This window comes from Tachypleus tridentatus, chromosome 4, assembly GCF_004210375.1.
Source record: "Tachypleus tridentatus isolate NWPU-2018 chromosome 4, ASM421037v1, whole genome shotgun sequence".
NCBI classification, from domain to species: domain Eukaryota; kingdom Metazoa; phylum Arthropoda; class Merostomata; order Xiphosura; family Limulidae; genus Tachypleus; species Tachypleus tridentatus.
This window is the reverse complement of record NC_134828.1, coordinates 104,664,549-104,684,940: the sequence shown is the minus strand read 5'-3', so window position 1 is coordinate 104,684,940 and position 20,392 is coordinate 104,664,549. Positions and strand designations below refer to the sequence as shown.

The following is a 20,392-nucleotide window of genomic DNA, read 5'->3' as shown; positions in this document are numbered from 1 at the left end:
GAGAGTACCGCCGGAGATGTGGAGGTGCCTCTTCCTCGTCGTTGGAGGTATGCTAGTGTCGGACGTGCCAATACTACGGATATCTAGGGCGAAGGCGGTGTTGCAGCCTTAAATGTATATTTTGTGACAGTTTGTTTGTTTCAGTTCTTGTAAGAAACTAGCAACAGTGGAAGTGGTTCCCGTGATTTCTAGTTTCGAAACAACACCAAATTATTGATTATAAAAGACAGTCACGGAAGGGAACTTTCTATTTATTCTAATTGTCGACCTATAGTTCATTTGGTTAGTAACCAAGAACGGAACGGAAATCATAATGGAATGACTGATAGAAAGGATTTCTTCCTCGAAATGGACAAAGAAGAGAACCGAGATTCAAGTTTCTTTTAAGTCAGAAACATATCGTTCATTGATTAAGACCATTTTCATAGCTTGCATTTTCGGTAAAGCTTCTTAATCTATCTGCCGTCGTTATTTCCAATTTTTCAGTTTAAAATAACAATTGGAACTGTTCATTCGTGACGTGGAAAGCATAGTTAAATAGTATGAGACCGAAAACATTCGAAAAAAGTTATTAAACAAAAGCCATCAAGATGAATAGTGATAACAAATGTCTGACTGATCAATGCGACTTCAGAAACATCACGCTTGTTGCACGTTCATTTAAAATTTCAATCAAAATTCAGAAATAAGAAGATGATGGCCATGCGTGAAGGAAACAGTCTGATTTATCAGGAATTGGTCCCAACTAAACCACTCACACAACACTTTAAATTTTGCCTCATTACCTTCAAAAATTAATTTTTCTAAGGCTACCTGCTATTTGTATCGGAAATATCAGTTCCAAGTGTACGAGGAATATGTACTTTGGACGTTTCAAAACGGCCTACAAAGAAACGATTGCTTTTCTTTGATGCCGTACATTCGACAAGTGGTTTAAAATGAGATCTCGCTATATATGTATATGCAAACGAAATTAAGAAGAGAAATTTGATAGTGACATGTTTCGTTCAAAAATGAAAATTTGGTGCTTCTCAGATCGTTTCTGAAAAAGCTGTGCAAGATATATCACATAATTTTAGAAGCTTTTCATTTTGGAGAAAATCAATGATAAAAAAGCTGTTTCCTCATAATATTCTGCGAAGATTTCTCAGAAACAAAGTTTTACCAACAGGTCTCACTTCCAATATGTAACGAGAACAGCAATTAAAACCTGTCTGTCTTGGTGTTCTTAGCACATACATTTGTGTTGTTTGGGTGAATAAACATTTTTTTTATCTAGCGAAAATATGAAGAATAAGAGAACGTTTATGTTGAAATATGCATTTAACGATGATTATGCAGCACAGTAAAGGCTTTATGAGAAATATGGTAAAAATAAGTCACTTTCAGTGATCCTACATGTTTAAAATATTCGTTTAAACATATGAAAGCACCTTTTGACAATTTTCTCAGAAAATGTCCAGTTCGCAACCGTATTATACATTCATAACTTTGACGTTTTAGACAGGTTAATTGAGTTAGAAAACCTAAGTAAATCGAATAATTTTTTACAAAAGACAAAGTGGAAAGTATAGCTTTCCTAATCAACTTTTAGTTTGATTTAAAGAACTTTAAAGAGATGAAAGATCTTATGTTGTTCTTGCTAGATTAGTAAAAGATAATAATTTTGTTTTCGGTTATTATGGAGTATACACACCAGAAATTTATTATAAAATATTATATTTGCATCATATAAACGTCGCGAAATCGAAAAATATAGGAACGCTTTGTTAGGAAGTTTTCATTCGCATTTCTTGAAAATTACGATCATCAATTGACTAAGTCGATTGTTTTATTTTCATTTACGGTAAAGTAACTAACGCTTTCTGTTTGTTCGATACTTTGAGTTTCTATCTGTTGAGGGTTTTATGGTGGTTTTGTCTCTTGTCATAAGTGGTTTAAATGCTAGCTCAGTAGTTTATGGACACAGTGATGAAATCGGAAAAATTAAAAATATTAAGGAGCCAAAGATGCAGAAAGAAATGGATAACACGTTCTTAATTTTAAAAGTCGCCACCATTCGAGAAAATGAAAATTTAATTAAAATAAACGTCAGGATGGCCGAGCGGTTAAAGGCGCTGGGTTAATGTCGCAGTCCGGTCTTCCGAGAGTGGGTTGGAATCCCACTCCTGACAGAATAACTGATATTTTGTCTCTTTTCATTCGTACGTTGGCGTGACTCACGTTGTCGAGAAATTTTCAGGTACTTGTATTTTAGGTTCAAAATGGACCATTAACATATGATTTCATTTGAAGGAAAATGTTAAAAGCCAGAACTTGTCTAGTTATGGGATGAATAACATAACTTTTATTATTACATGTTTTACTATAAAAATATAATAACTGCGATCTCTCTACAACGTAACAAAAGATGTGTGCTAAAAAATGTAGTATAATTTTAGGTGATATTCTTTATGACACAATCAGGGAAAAATAGTATGTTTTATTCTACGAAGGCCGATTTTCTAAAAACAGGCCTCACTTTATAGAAGTAACATGAACAAATATAAACTGTTTAGGTGTTCCTCTTGATACCAATATTTTTCTTAGTTTGTCGATCGTGTCAGTGAACACATTTTTTGAGCACGTTATGAAACATGATACCTGCACTCCCTTAAAATATGAATCACGTTTAGCTAGGTAAAAATAAAGAAGAATAAGAGAAATTTTATGTGTCAATTCTGTGTTGTATGTTAAAATTTAGGAATATGGAAGAAGAAACTAGCAACAGTGGAAGTGGTTCGCGTGATTTCTAGTTTCGAAACAATACCAAATTGTATGATTATAAACAAAAAAGGAAAGCGCCGGTTCTCGTCAACGAGTACAGACGTGTTTTTCGAGCTCCTCATTGCCTTAGTGTAAATTTAACAGCTAAGCCTAGTGAGCGTGTAGTTCTTTTTTTTTGCTAGATTTTTTTATTTTTCCAAGTTGTTTGACGATGTCTTCATCAACCAAGAAGGTCATGGAAGTTATGCGTCGTACAGTTTTTGTGGAAACGACAACTTCAAGCCATGGGGACGTTATCCATTCTGTTATTTTTACGTTTGGTGCTGCTTCGGTCACTGCTGTAGTTCCTCGCCCGGGTGGATATGAGGTAACTTTTGTTCTTCCCGCCGATGTGGACCTGGCTGTAGATGCTGGTCTAATTGTAAATGGTGTGCACTGTTCGGCTAATGGTGTCACTAAACGTACTATTACTGTGTCATTTATGGACGTCCCGGAATATATAGACGATGATACTATATTAAATAAACTAAAAGATTTTGATTGTGAAGTGAAAAGCCCTATTGTGTGGAAGAGGGACCAGGGCATATACTTAGGTATACGCCATGTTCGTGTGAGTTTTAGTGAGAAGTGTATCTCTTTGCCGTACGTAGTGAATGTTTTTGATCCTTTGGGCAACGCGGTAATGTTAAAAGTGAAGCATGATCGCCAGTCAAAAGTATGTAATTTATGTTTGGGGGCGGATCATCTATATCGCGATTGCCACCAGTTTATATGCCGACATTGTCATATGCAGGGACACGTCCGTCAACGTTGTCCCAAGCTTGTTGTTCCTCGAACTTCCTCTATTGACGCCGCTGAATTAGACACGGCTGCTCCCTCTCGTGCAGTGCCTCATGAGGTTGACACCATTTCTGTTTTTCCACGCGTTGATTCGAAGGTTCCCCTTTCAGGGGAGGCTGCAGCTACCCATCGGGTGGTGGACGATGTTTCTGCCCGACGATCGACGGTTTCTGGTGGGGCCAGGGAACGGGCTAGTAGTCACCCCCCTGCTGGAGGATGCAATTTTGAACGTCACTTCCCGCCACTTCCGGTTAGTGGTGAGAGTACCGCCGGAGATGTGGAGGTGCCTCTTCCTCGTCGTTGGAGGTATGCTAGTGTCGGACGTGCCAATACTACGGATATCTAGGGCGAAGGCGGTGTTGCAGCCTTAAATGTATATTTTGTGACAGTTTGTTTGTTTCAGTTCTTGTAAGAAACTAGCAACAGTGGAAGTGGTTCCCGTGATTTCTAGTTTCGAAACAACACCAAATTATTGATTATAAAAGACAGTCACGGAAGGGAACTTTCTATTTATTCTAATTGTCGACCTATAGTTCATTTGGTTAGTAACCAAGAACGGAACGGAAATCATAATGGAATGACTGATAGAAAGGATTTCTTCCTCGAAATGGACAAAGAAGAGAACCGAGATTCAAGTTTCTTTTAAGTCAGAAACATATCGTTCATTGATTAAGACCATTTTCATAGCTTGCATTTTCGGTAAAGCTTCTTAATCTATCTGCCGTCGTTATTTCCAATTTTTCAGTTTAAAATAACAATTGGAACTGTTCATTCGTGACGTGGAAAGCATAGTTAAATAGTATGAGACCGAAAACATTCGAAAAAAGTTATTAAACAAAAGCCATCAAGATGAATAGTGATAACAAATGTCTGACTGATCAATGCGACTTCAGAAACATCACGCTTGTTGCACGTTCATTTAAAATTTCAATCAAAATTCAGAAATAAGAAGATGATGGCCATGCGTGAAGGAAACAGTCTGATTTATGAGGAATTGGTTCCAACTCAACCACTCACACAACACTTTAAATTTTGCTTCATTACCTTCAAAAGTTAATTTTTGTAAAGCTAGAATCGAGAAAATCTGCTATTTGTATCGGAAATATCAGTTCCAAGTGTACGAGAAATATGTTCTTTGGACGTTTCAAAACGGCCTGCAAAGAAACGATTGCTTTTCTTTGATGCCGTACATTCGACAAGTGGTTTAAAATGAGATCTCGCTATTTACGTATATGCAAACGAAATTAAGAAGAGAAATTTGATTGTAACATGTTTCGTTCAAAAAATGAAAATTTGGTACTTCTCAGATCGTTCCTAAAAAAGCTGTGCAAGATATATCACATAATTTTAGAAGCTTTTCATTTTGGAGAAAATCAATGATAAAATAGCTGTTTCCTCATAATATTCTGCGAAGCTTTCTCAGAAACAAAGTTTAACAATAGGTCTCATTTCTCATATGTAACGTGAACAGCAATTAAAACCTGTCTGTCTTGGGTTTCTTAGCACATACATTTGTGTTGTTTGGGTGAATAAACATTTTTTTTTTATCTAGCGAAAATATGAAGAATAAGAGAACGTTTATGTTGAAATATGCATTTAACGATGATTATGCAGCACAGCAAAGGTTTTATGAGAAATATGGTAAAAATAAGTCACTTTCAGTGATCGTACATGTTTAAATTATTCGTTTAAACATATGAAAGCACCTTTTGAAAATTATCTCAGAAAATGTCCAGTTCGCAACCGTATTATATATTCATACCTTTGACGTTCTAGACAGGTTAATTGAGTTAGTAAACCTAAGTAAATCGGATAAATTTTTACAAAAGACAAAGTGGAAAGTATAACTTTCCTAATCAACTTTTAGTTTGATTTAAAGAACTGTTAAAGAGATGAAAGATCTTATGTTGTTCTTGCTAGAATAGTAAAAGATAATAATTTTGTTTTCGGTTATTATGGAGTATACACACCAGAAATTTATTATAAAATATTATATTTGCATCATATAAACGTCGCGAAATCGAAAAATATAGGAACGCTTTGTTAGGAAGTTTTCATTCGCATTTCTTGAAAATTACGATCATCAATTGACTAAGTCGATTGTTTTATTTTCATTTACGGTAAAGTAACTAACGCTTTCTGTTTGTTCGATACTTTGAGTTTCTATCTGTTGAGGGTCTTATGGTGGTTTTGTCTCTCGTCATATGTGGTTTAAATGCTAGCTGAGTAGTTTATGGACAGAGCGATGAAATCGGAAAAATTAAAAATATTAAAGAGCCAAAGATGCAGAAAGAGATGGATAACACGTTCTTAACTTTAAAAGGCGCCACCATTCGAAAAAATTAAAATTTAAATAAAAAAATACGTCAGGATGGCCGAGCGGTCTAAGGCGCTGCGTTAAGGTCGCAGTCCGGTCTTCCGGGCGTGGGTTCGAATCCCACTCCTGACAGAATCACTGATATTTTGCCTCTTTTCATTCGTACGTTGGCGTGACTCACGTTGTCAAGAAATTTCCGGTACTTGTATTTTAGGTTGAAAATGGACCATTAACATATGATTTCATTTAAAGGAAAATGTTAAAAGCGAAAACTTTTCTACTTATGGATGAACAACATAACTTTTATTATTACATGTTTTACTATAAAAATATAATAACTGCGATCTCTCTACAACGTAAGAAAAGATGTGAGCTAGAAATGTAGTATACTTTTAGGTGATATCCTTTATGACACAATCAGGGAAAAAATAGTATGTTTTATTCTACGAAGGCCGATTTTCTAAAAACAAGCCTCACTTTATAGAAGTAACATGAACAAATATAAACTGTTTAGGTGTTCTTCTTGATACCAATATTTTTCTTAGTTTGTCGATCGTGTCAGTGAACACATTTTTTGAGCACGTTATGAAACATGATACCTCCACTCCCTTAAAATATGAATCACGTTTAGCTAGGTAAAAATAAAGAAGAATAAGAGACAATTTTTTTTTGTCAAATCTGTGTTGTATGTTAAAATTTATGAATATGGAAGAAGAAACTAGCAACAGTGGAAGTGGTTCACGTGATTTCTAGTTTCGAAACAACACCAAATTATTGATTATAAAAGACAGTCACGGAAGGGAACTTTCTATTTTTTCTAATTGTCGAGCTAAAGTTCATTTGGTTAGTAACGAAGAACGGAACGGAAATCATAATGGAATGACTGATAGAAAGGATTTCTTCCTCGAAATGGACAAAGAAGAGAACCGAGATTCAAGTTTCTTTTAAGTCAGAAACATATCGTTCATTGATTAAGACCATTCTCATAGCTTGCATTTTCGGTAAAGCTTCTTAATCTATCTGCCGTCGTTATTTCCAGCTTTTCAGTTTAAAATAACAATTGGAACTGTTCATTCGTGACGTGGAAAGCATAGTTAAATAGTATGAGACCGAAAACATTCGAAAAAAGTTATTAAACAAAAGCCATCAAGATGAATAGTGATAACACATGTCTGACTGATCAATGCGACTTCAGAAACATCACGCTTGTTGCACGTTCATTTAAAATTTCAATCAAAATTCAGAAATAAGAAGATGATGGCCATGCGTGAAGGAAGCAGTCTGATTTATCAGGAATTGGTTCCAACTCAACCACTCACACAACACTTTAAATTTTGCCTCATTACCTTCAAAATTAATTTTTCTAAAGCTAAGGCTACCTGCTATTTGTATCGGAAATATCAGTTCCAAGTGTACGAGGAATATGTACTTTGGACGTTTCAAAACGGCCTGCAAAGAAACGATTGCTTTTCTTTGATGCCGTACATTCGACAAGTGGTTTAAAATGAGATCTCGCTATATATGTATATGCAAACGAAATTAAGAAGAGAAATTTGATTGTGACATGTTTCGTTCAAAAATGAAAATTTGGTACTTCTCAGATCGTTCCTAAAAAAGCTGTGCAAGATATATCACATAATTTTAGAAGCTTTTCATTTTGGAGAAAATCAATGATAAAAAAGCTGTTTCCTCATAATATTCTGCGAAGCTTTCTCAGAAACAAAGTTTAACAATAGGTCTCATTTCTCATATGTAACGTGAACAGCAATTAAAACCTGTCTGTCTTGGGTTTCTTAGCACATACATTTGTGTTGTTTGGGTGAATAAACATTTTTTTTTTTATCTAGCGAAAATATGAAGAATAAGAGAACGTTTATGTTGAAATTTGCATTTAACGATGATTATGCAGCACAGTAAAGGCTTTATGAGAAATATGGTAAAAATAAGTCACTTTCAGTGATCGTACATGTTTAAATTATTCGTTTAAACATATGAAAGCCTTTTTTGAAAATTATCTCAGAAAATGTCCAGTTCGCAACCGTATTATACATTCATACCTTTGACGTTTTAGACAGGTTAATTGAGTTAGTAAACCTAAGTAAATCGGATAAATTTTTACAAAAGACAAAGTGGAAAGTATAACTTTCCTAATCAACTTTTAGTTTGATTTAAAGAACTGTTAAAGAGATGAAAGATCTTATGTTGTTCTTGCTAGAATAGTAAAAGATAATAATTTTGTTTTCGGTTATTATGGAGTATACACACCAGAAATTTATTATAAAATATTATATTTGCATCATATAAACGTCGCGAAATCGAAAAATATAGAAACGCTTTGTTAGGAAGTTTTCATTCGCATTTCTTGAAAATTACGATCATCAATTGACTAAGTCGATTGTTTTATTTTCATTTACGGTAAAGTAACTAACGCTTTCTGTTTGTTCGATACTTTGAGTTTCTATCTGTTGAGGGTCTTATGGTGGTTTTGTCTCTCGTCATATGTGGTTTAAATGCTAGCTGAGTAGTTTATGGACAGAGCGATGAGATCGGAAAAATTAAAAATATTAAAGAGCCAAAGATGCAGAAAGAGATGGATAACACGTTCTTAACTTTAAAAGGCGCCACCATTCGAGAAAATTAAAATTTAAATAAAAAAATACGTCAGGATGGCCGAGCGGTCTAAGGCGCTGCGTTAAGGTTAAGGTTCGAATCCCACTCCTGACAGAATCACTGATATTTTGCCTCTTTTCATTCGTACGTTGGCGTGACTCACGTTGTCAAGAAATTTCCGGTACTTGTATTTTAGGTTGAAAATGGACCATGAACATATAATTTCATTTAAAGGAAAATGTTAAAAGCGAAAACTTTTCTACTTATGGATGAACAACATAACTTTTATTATTACATGTTTTACTATAAAATATAATAACTGCGATCTCTCTACAACGTAAGAAAAGATGTGAGCTAGAAATGTAGTATGCTTTTAGGTGATATCCTTTATGACACAATCAGGGAAAAAATAGTATGTTTTATTCTACGAAGGCCGATTTTCTAAAAACAAGGCACACTTTATAGAAGTAACACGAACAAATATAAACTGTTTAGGTGTTCTTCTTGATACCAATATTTTTCTTAGTTTGTCGATCGTGTCAGTGAACACATTTTTTGAGCACGTTATGAAACATGATACCTGCACTCCCTTAAAATATGAATCACGTTTAGCTAGGTAAAATAAAGAAGAATAAGAGAACTTTTATTTGTCAAATCTGTGTTGTATGTTAAAATTTAGGAATATGGAAGAAGAAACTAGCAACAGTGGAAGTGGTTCCCGTGATTTCTAGTTTCGAAACAACACCAAATTATTGATTATAAAGAGACAGTCACGGAAGGGAACTTTCTATTTTTCTAATTGTCGAACTAAAGTTCATTTGGTTAGTAACCAAGAACGGAACGGAAATCATAATGGAATGACTGATAGAAAGGATTTCTTCCTCGAAATGGGCAAAGAAGAGAACCGAGATTCAAGTTTCTTTTAAGTCAGAAACATATCGTTCATTGATTAAGACCATTCTCATAGCTTGCATTTTCGGTAAAGCTTCTTAATCTATCTGCCGTCGTTATTTCCAGTTTTTCAGTTTAAAATAACAATTGGAACTGTTCATTCGTAACGTGGAAAGCATAGTTAAATAGTATGAGATCGAAAACATTCGAAAAAATGTTATTAAACAAAAGCCATCAAGATGAATAGTGATAACACATGTCTGACTGATCAATGCGACTTCAGAAACATCACGCTTGTTGCACGTTCATTTAAAATTTCAATCAAAATTCAGAAATAAGAAGATGATGGCCATGCGTGAAGGAAGCAGTCTGATTTATCAGGAATTGGTTCCAACTCAACCACTCACACAACACTTTAAATTTTGCCTCATTACCTTCAAAAATTAATTTTTCTAAAGCTAGAATCGAGAAAATCTGCTATTTGTATCGGAAATATCAGTTCCAAGTGTACGAGGAATATGTACTTTGGACGTTTCAAAACGGCCTGCAAAGAAACGATTGCTTTTCTTTGATGCCGTACATTCGACAAGTGGTTTAAAATGAGATCTCGCTATATATGTATATGCAAACGAAATTAAGAAGAGAAATTTGATTGTGACATGTTTCGTTCAAAATGAAAATTTGGTACTTCTCAGATCGTTCCTAAAAAAGCTGTGCAAGATATATCACATAATTTTAGAAGCTTTTCATTTTGGAGAAAATCAATGATAAAAAAGCTGTTTCCTCATAATATTCTGCGAAGCTTTCTCAGAAACAAAGTTTAACAACAGGTCTCATTTCTCATATGTAACGAGAACAGCAATTAAAACCTGTTTGTCTTGGTGTTCTTAGCACATACATTTGTGTTGTTTGGGTGAATAAACATTTTTTTTTATCTAGCGAAAATATGAAGAATAAGAGAACGTTTATGTTGAAATATGCATTTAACGATGATTATGCAGCACAGTAAAGGCTTTATGAGAAATATGGTAAAAATAAGTCACTTTCAGTGATCGTACATGTTTAAAATATTCGTTTAAACATATGAAAGCACCTTTTGAAAATTATCTCAGAAAATGTCCAGTTCGCAACCGTATTATACATTCATACCTTTGACGTTTTAGACAGGTTAATTGAGTTAGTAAACCTAAGTAAATCGGATAATTTTTTACAAAAGACAAAGTGGAAAGTATAACTTTCCTAATCAACTTTTAGTTTGATTTAAAGAACTGTTAAAGAGATGAAAGATCTTATGTTGTTCTTGCTAGAATAGTAAAAGATAATAATTTTGTTTTCGGTTATTATGGAGTATAGACACCAGAAAATTATTATAAAATATTATATTTGCATCATATAAACGTCGCGAAATCGAAAAATATAGGAACGCTTTGTTAGGATGTTTTCATTCGCATTTCTTGAAAATTACGATCATCAATTGACTAAGTCGATTCTTTTATTTTCATTTACGGTAAAGTAACTTACGCTTTCTGTTTGTTCGATACTTTGAGTTTCTATCTGTTGAGGGTCTTATGGTGGTTTTGTCTCTCGTCATATGTGGGTTAAATGCTAGCTGAGTAGTTTATGGACAGAACGATGAGATCGGAAAAATTAAAAATATTAAAGAGCCAAAGATGCAGAAAGAGATGGATAACCCGTTCTTAACTTTAAATGCGCCACCATTCGATAAAATGAAAATTTAATTTAAAAATACGTCAGGATGGCCGAGCGGTCTAAGGCGCTGCGTTCAGGTCGCAGTCCGGTCTTCCGGGCGTGGGTTCGAATCCCACTCCTGACAGAATCACTGATATTTTGCCTCTTTTCATTCGTACGTTGGCGTGACTCACGTTGTCAAGAAATTTTCTGGTACTTGTATTTTAGGTTGAAAATGGACCATTAACATACGATTTCATTTAAAGGAAAATGTTAAAAGCGAAAACTTTTCTACTTATGGATGAACAACATAACTTTTATTATTACATGTTTTACTATAAAAATATAATAACTGCGATCTCTCTACAACGTAAGAAAAGATGTGAGCTAGAAATGTAGTATAATTTTAGGTGATATCCTTTATAACACAATCAGGGAAAAACAAGTATGTTTTATTCTACGAAGGCCGATTTTCTAAAAACAAGCCTCATTTTATGGAAGTATATGAACATATATAAATTGTTTAGGTGTTCCTCTTGATACCAATAATTTTCTTAGTTTGTCGATTGTGTCAGTGAATACATTTTTTGAGCACGTTATGAAACATGATACCTGCACTCCCTTAAAATATGAATCACGTTTAGCTAAGTAAAAATAAAGAAGAATAAGAGAACTTTTATGTGTCAAATCTGTGTTGTATGTTAAAATTTAGGAATATGGAAGAAAAATCTAGCAACAGTGGAAGTGGTTCGCGTGATTTCTAGTTTCGAAACAATACCAAATTGTATGATTATAAAAGACAGTCACTGAAGGGAACTTTCTATTTTTCTATTTGTCGAGCTAAAGTTCATTTGGTTAGTAACCAAGAACGGAACGGAAATCATAATGGAATGATTTATAGAAAGGATTTCTTCCTCGAAATAGACAAAGAAGAGAACCGAAAATCAAGTTTCTTTTAAGTCAGAAACATATCGTTCATTGATTAAGACCATTCTCATAGCTTGCATTTTCGGTAAAGCTTCTTAATCTATCTGCCGTCGTTAATTCCAGCTTTTCAGTTTAAAATAACAATTGGAACTGTTCATTCGTGAGGAGGAAATCAGAGTTAAATAGTATGAGACCGAAAACATTCGAAAAAGAAGTTATTAAACAAAAGTCATGTGGATGAATCGTGACAACACATGTCTGACTGATCAATGCGACTTCACAAACATCACGCTTATTACACGGTCATTTAAAATTTCAATCAAAATTCAGAAATAAGAAGATGATGGCCATGCGTGAAGGAAACAGTCTGATTTATCAGGAATTGGTTCCAACTCAACCACTCACAAAACACTTTAAATTTTGCCTCATTACCTTCAAAAATTAATTTTTCTAAGGCTACCTGCTATTTGTATCGGAAATATCAGTTCCAAGTGTACGAGGAATATGTACTTTGGACGTTTGAAACGGCCTGCAAAGAAACGATTGCTTTTCTTTGATGCCGTACATTCGACAAGTGGTTTAAAATGAGATCTCGCTATATATGTATATGCAAACGAAATTAAGAAGAGAAATTTGATTGTGACATGTTTCGTTAAAAAATGAAAACTTGGTACTTCTCAGATCGTTCCTAAAGAAGCTGTGTAAGATATATCACATAATTTTAGAAGCTTTTCATTTTGGAGAAAATCAATGATAAAAAAGCTGTTTCCTCATAATATACTGCGAAGCTTTCTCAGAAACAAAGTTTATCAACAGGTCTCATTTCTCATATGTAACGAGAACAGCAATTAAAACCTGTCTGTCTTGGTGTTCTTAGCACATACATTTGTGTTGTTTGGGTGAATAAACATTTTTTTTTTTATCTAGCGAAAATATGAAGAATAAGAGAACGTTTATGTTGAAATTTGCATTTAACGATGATTATGCAGCACAGTAAAGGCTTTATGAGAAATATGGTAAAAAATAAGTCACTTTCAGTGATCGTACATGTTTAAATTATTCGTTTAAACATATGAAAGCACCTTTTGAAAATTATCTCAGAAAATGTCCAGTTCGCAACCGTATTATACATTCATACCTTTGACGTTTTAGACAGGTTAATTGAGTTAGTAAACCTAAGTAAATCGGATAAATTTTTACAAAAGACAAAGTGGAAAGTATAACTTTCCTAATCAACTTTTAGTTTGATTTAAAGAACTGTTAAAGAGATGAAAGATCTTATATTGTTCTTGCTAGAATAATAAAAGATAATAATTTTGTTTTCGGTTATTGTGGAGTATACACACCAGAAAATTATTATAAAATATTATATTTGCATCATATAAACGTCGCGAAATCGAAAAATATAGGAACGCTTTGTTAGGATGTTTTCATTCGCATTTCTTGAAAATTACGATCATCAATTGACTAAGTCGATTCTTTTATTTTCATTTACGGTAAAGTAACTTACGCTTTCTGTTTGTTCGATACTTTGAGTTTCTATCTGTTGAGGGTCTTATGGTGGTTTTGTCTCTCGTCATGTGTGGTTTAAATGCTAGCTGAGTAGTTTATGGACAGAGCGATGAGATCGGAAAAATTAAAAATATTAAAGAGCCAAAGATGCAGAAAGAGATGGATAACACGTTCTTAACTTTAAAATGCGCCACCATTCGAAAAAATGAAAATTTAAATAAAAAAAACGTCAGGATGGCCGAGCGTCAGGAAGGCCGAGCGTTGGTTCGAATCCCACTCCTGACAGAATCAATGATATTTTGCCTCTTTTCATTCGTACGTTGACGTGACTCATTATGTCAAGAAATTTTCCGGTACTTGTATTTTAGGTTCAAAATGGACCATTAACATATGATTTCATTTAAAGGAAAATGTTAAAAGCGAAAACTTGTCTACTTATGGATGAACAACATAACTTTTATTATTACATGTTTTACTATAAAAATATAATAACTGCGATCTCTCTACAACGTAACAAAAGATGTGTGCTAGAAATGTAGTATACTTTTAGGTGATATCCTTTATGACACAATCAGGGAAAAAATAGTATGTTTTATTCTACGAAGGCCGATTTTCTAAAAACAAGCCTCACTTTATAGAAGTAACATGAACAAATATAAACTGTTTAGGTGTTCTTCTTGATACCAATATTTTTCTTAGTTTGTCGATCGTGTCAGTGAACACATTTTTTGAGCACGTTATGAAACATGATACCTGCACTCCCTTAAAATATGAATCACGTTTAGCTAGGGAAAAATAAAGAAGAATAAGAGAACTTTATGTGTGAAATCTGTGTTGTATGTTAAAATTTAGGAATATGGAAGAAGAAACTAGCAACAGTGGAAGTGGTTCGCGTGATTTCTAGTTTCGAAACAATACCAAATTGTATGATTATAAAAGACAGTCACTGAAGGGAACTTTCTATTTTTCTAATTGTCGAGCTAAAGTTCATTTGGTTAGTAACCAAGAACGGAACGGAAATCATAATGGAATGACTGATAGAAAGGATTTCTTCCTCGAAATGGACAAAGAAGAGAACCGAAATTCAAGTTTCTTTTAAGTCAGAAACATATCGTTCATTGATTAAGACCATTCTCATAGCTTGCATTTTCGGTAAAGCTTCTTAATCTATCTGCCGTCGTTATTTCAAGCTTTTCAGTTTAAAATAACAATTGGAACTGTTCATTCGTGACGGGGAAAGCATAGTTAAATAGTATGAGACCGAAAACATTCGAAAAAAAGTTATTAAACAAAAGCCATCAGGATGAATAGTGATAACACATGTCTGACTGATCAATGCGACTTCAGAAACATCACGCTTGTTGCACGTTCATTTAAAATTTCAATCAAAATTCAGAAATAAGAAGATGATGGCCATGCGTCAAGGAAGCAGTCTGATTTATCAGGAATTGGTTCCAACTCAACCACTCACACAACACTTTAAATTTTGCCTCATTACCTTCAAAAATTAATTTTTCTAAGGCTAGAATCGAGAAAACCTGCTATTTGTATCGGAAATATCAGTTCCAAGTGTACGAGGAATATGTACTTTGGACGTTTGAAACGGCCTGCAAAGAAACGATTGCTTTTCTTTGATGCCGTACATTCGACAAGTGGTTTAAAATGAGATCTCGCTATATATGTATATGCAAACGAAATTAAGAAGAGAAATTTGATTGTGAAATGTTTCGTTAAAAATGAAAATTTGGTACTTCTCAGATCGTTCCTAAAAAAGCTGTGTAAGATATATCACATAATTTTAGAAGCTTTTCATTTTGGAGAAAATCAATGATAAAAAAGCTGTTTCCTCATAATATTCTGCGAAGTTCTCTCAGAAACAAAGTTTAACAACAGGTCTCATTTCTCATATGTAACGAGAACAGCAATTATAACCTGTCTGTCTTGGTGTTCCTCTTAGCATATACATTTGTGTTGTTTGGGTGAATAAACACCTTTTTTATCTAGCGAAAATATGAAGAATAATAGAAAGTTTATGTAGAAATATGCATTTAACGATGATTATGCAGCACAGTAAAGGTTTTATGAGAAATATGGTAAAAATAAGTCATCTTCAGTAAGATCGTACATGTTTAACCTATTCGTTTAAACATATGAAAGCACCTTTTGAAAATTATCTCAGAAAATGTCCAGTTCGCAACCGTATTATACATTCATACCTTTGACGTTTTAGACAGGTTAATTGAGTTAGTAAACCTAAGTAAATCGGATAAATTTTTACAAAAGACAAAGTGGAAAGTATAACTTTCCTAATCAACTTTTAGTTTGATTTAAAGAACTGTTAAAGAGATGAAAGATCTTATATTTTTCTTGTTAGAATAATAAAAGATAATAATTTTGTTTTCGGTTATTGTGGAGTATACACACCAGAAAATTATTATAAAATATTATATTTGCATCATATAAACGTCGCGAAATCGAAAATTATAGGAACGCTTTGTTAGGATGTTTTCATTCGCATTTCTTGAAAATTACGATCATCAATTGACTAAGTCGATTCTTTTATTTTCATTTACGGTAAAGCAACTTACGCTTTCTGTTTGTTCGATACTTTGAGTTTCTATCTGTTGAGGGTCTTATGGTGGTTTTGTCTCTCGTCATGTGTGGTTTAAATGCTAGCTGAGTAGTTTATGGACAGAGCGATGAGATCGGAAAAATTAAAAATATTAAAGAGCCAAAGATGCAGAAAAAGATGGATAACACGTTCTTAACTTTAAAATGCGCCACCATTCGAAAAAATGAAAATTTAAATAAAAAAATACGTCAGGATGGCCGAGCGTTGGTTCGAATCCCACTCCTGACAGAATCAATGATATTTTGACTCTTTTCATTCGTACGTTAACGTGACTCACGTTGTCAAGAAATTTTCCGGTACTTGTATTTTAGGTTCAAAATGGACCATTAACATATGATTTCATTTAAAGGAAAATGTTAAAAGCGAAAACTTGTCTACTTATGGGATGAACAACATAACTTTTATTATTACATGTTTTACTATAAAAATATAATAACTGCGATCTCTATACAACGTAACAAAAGATGTGTGCTAGAAATGTAGTATAGTTTTAGGTGATATCCTTTATGACACAATCAGGGAAAAAATAGTATGTTTTATTCTACGAAGGCCGATTTTCTAAAAACAAGCCTCACTTTATAGAAGTAACATGAACAAATATAAACTGTTTAGGTGTTTTTCTTGATACCAATATTTTTTTGAGTTTGTCGATCGTGTCAGTGAACACATTTTTTGAGCACGTTATGAAACATGATACCTGCACTCCCTTAAAATATGAATCACGTTTAGCTAGGTAAAAATAAAGAAGAATAAGAGAACTTTTATGTGTCAAATCTGTGTTGTATGTTAAAATTTAGGAATATGGAAGAAGAAACTAGCAACAGTGGAAGTGGTTCGCGTGATTTCTAGATTCGAAACAATACCAAATTATACGATTATAAAAGACAGTCACTGAAAGGAACTTCCTATTTTTTCTAATTGTCGAGCTAAAGTTCATTTAATTAGTAACCAAGAACGGAACGGAAATCATAATGGAATGACTGATAGATAGGATTTCTTCCTCGAAATGGACAAAGAAGAGAACCGAAATTCAAGTTTCTTTTAAGTCAGAAACATATCGTTCATTGATTAAGACAATTCTCATAGCTTGCATTTTCGGTAAAGCTTCTTAATCTATCTGCCGTCGTTATTTCCAGCTTTTCAGTTTAAAATAACAATTGGAACTGTTCATTCGTGACGGGGAAAGCATAGTTAAATAGTATGAGACCGAAAACATTCGAAAAAAAGTTATTAAACAAAAGCCATCAGGATGAATAGTGATAACACATGTCTGACTGATCAATGCGACTTCAGAAACATCACGCTTGTTGAACGTTCATTTAAAATTTCAATTAAAATTCAGAAATAAGAAGATGATGGCCATGCGTCAAGGAAGCAGTCTGATTTATCAGGAATTGGTTCCAACTCAACCACTCACACAACACTTTAAATTTTGCCTCATTACCTTAAAATATGAATTTTTCTAAGGCTAGAATCGAGAAAACCTGCTATTTGTATCGGAAATATCAGTTCCAAGTGTACGAGGAATATGTACTTTGGACGTTTGAAACGGCCTGCAAAGAAACGATTGCTTTTCTTTGATGCCGTACATTCGACAAGTGGTTTAAAATGAGATCTCGCTATATATGTATATGCAAACGAAATTAAGAAGAGAAATTTGATTGTGACATGTTTCGTTCAAAAATGAAAATTTGGTACTTCTCAGATCGTTCCTAAAAAAGCTGTGTAAGATATATCACATAATTTTAGAAGCTTTTCATTTTGGAGAAAATCAATGATAAAAAAGCTGTTTCCTCATAATATTCTGCGAAGTTCTCTCAGAAACAAAGTTTAACAACAGGTCTCATTTCTCATATGTAACGAGAACAGCAATTATAACCTGTCTGTCTTGGTGTTCCTCTTAGCATATACATTTGTGTTGTTTGGGTGAATAAACACCTTTTTTTTTTGCGAAAATATGAAGAATAATAGAAAGTTTATGTAGAAATATGCATTTAACGATGATTATGCAGCACAGAAAAGGTTTTATGAGAAATATGGTAAAAATAAGTCATCTTCAGTAAGATCGTACATGTTTAAAATATTCGTTTAAACATATGAAAGCACCTTTGAAAATTATCTCAGAAAATGTCCAGTTCGCAACCGTATTATACATTCATACCTTTGACGTTTTAGACAGGTTAATTGAGTTAGTAAACCTAAGTAAATCGGATAAATTTTTACAAAGACTCCGTGGAAAGTATAACTTTCCTAATCAACTTTTAGTTTGATTTAAAGAACTGTTAAAGAGATGAAAGATCTTATATTTTTCTTGTTAGAATAATAAAAGATAATAATTTTGTTTTCGGTTATTGTGGAGTATAAACATCAGAAAATTATTATAAAATATTATATTTGCATCACATAAACGTCGAGAAATCGAAAAATATAGGAACGCTTTGTTAGGATGTTTTTATTCGCATTTCTTGAAAATTACGATCATCAATTGACTAAGTCGATTCTTTTATTTTCATTTACGGTAAAGCAACTTACGCTTTCTGTTTGTTCGATACTTTGAGTTTCTATCTGTTGAGGGTCTTACGGTGGTTTTATCTCTCGTCATGTGTGGTTTAAATGCTAGCTGAGTAGTTTATGGACAGAGCGATGAGATCGGAAAAATAAAAAATATTAAAGAGCCAAAGATGCAGAAAAAGATGGATAACACGTTCTTAACTTTAAAATGCGCCACCATTCGAAAAAATGAAAATTTAAATAAAAAAAAACTTCAGGATGGCCGAGCGTTGGTTCGAATCCCACTCATGACAGAATCAATGATATTTTGACTCTTTTCATTCGTACGTTAACGTGACTCACGTTGTCAAGAAATTTTCCGGTACTTGTATTTTAGGTTCAAAATGGACCATTAACATATGATTTCATTTGAAGGAAAATGTTAAAAGCGAAAACTTGTCTACTTATGGGATGAACAACATAACTTTTATTATTACATGTTTTACTATTAAAATATAATAACTGCGATCTCTATACAACGTAACAAAAGATGTGTGCTAGAAATGTAGTATAGTTTTAGGTGATATCCTTTATGACACAATCAGGGAAAAAATAGTATATTTTATTCTACGAAGGCCGATTTTCTAAAAACAAGCCTCACTTGATAGAAGTAATATGAACAAATATAAACTGTTTAGAAGTTCTTCTTTATACCAATATTTTGCTCAGTTTGTCGATCGTGTCAGTGAACACATTTTTTGAGCACGTTATGAAACATGATACCTGCACTCCCTTAAAATATGAATCACGTTTAGCTAGGGAAAAATAAAGAAGAATAAGAGAACTTTTATGTGTCAAATCTGTGTTGTATGTTAAAATTTAGGAATATGGAAGAAGAAACTAGCAACAGTGGAAGTGGTTCGCGTGATTTCTAGATTCGAAACAATACCAAATTATACGATTATAAAAGACATTCACTGAAAGGAACTTCCTATTTTTTCTAATTGTCGAGCTAAAGTTCATTTAATTAGTAACCAAGAACGGAACGGAAATCATAATGGAATGACTGATAGATAGGATTTCTTCCTCGAAATGGACAAAGAAGAGAACCGAAATTCAAGTTTCTTTTAAGTCAGAAACATATCGTTCATTGATTAAGACAATTCTCATAGCTTGCATTTTCGGTAAAGCTTCTTAATCTATCTGCCGTCGTTATTTCAAGCTTTTCAGTTTAAAATAACAATTGGAACTGTTCATTCGTGACGGGGAAAGCATAGTTAAATAGTATGAGACCGAAAACATTCGAAAAAAAAGTTATTAAACAAAAGCCATCAGGATGAATAGTGATAACACATGTCTGACTGATCAATGCGACTTCAGAAACATCACGCTTGTTGAACGTTCATTTAAAATTTCAATTAAAATTCAGAAATAAGAAGATGATGGCCATGCGTCAAGGAAGCAGTCTGATTTATCAGGAATTGGTTCCAACTCAACCACTCACACAACACTTTAAATTTTGCCTCATTACCTTAAAATATGAATTTTTCTAAGGCTAGAATCGAGAAAACCTGCTATTTGTATCGCAAATATCAGTTCCAAGTGTACGAAGAATATGAACTTTGGACGTTTGAAACGGCCTGCAAAGAAACGATTGCTTTTCTTTGATGCCGTACATTCGACAAGTGGTTTAAAATGAGATCTCGCTATATATGTAT

The 20,392-nt window shown here is 33.4% G+C and overlaps 2 non-coding genes across 2 annotated transcripts; both read left to right on the top strand.

Moving 5' to 3' along the window:
* Positions 1-5,971: 5,971 nt before the first annotated feature.
* Positions 5,972-6,055, top strand: TRNAL-AAG (transfer RNA leucine (anticodon AAG)). The gene has a single exon. It is a non-coding gene; the product is annotated as a tRNA-Leu (tRNA).
* Positions 6,056-11,174: 5,119 nt separating this feature from the next.
* On the top strand, positions 11,175-11,258 carry TRNAL-CAG (transfer RNA leucine (anticodon CAG)). Its single transcript has one exon. It is a non-coding gene; the product is annotated as a tRNA-Leu (tRNA).
* Positions 11,259-20,392: the final 9,134 nt, after the last annotated feature.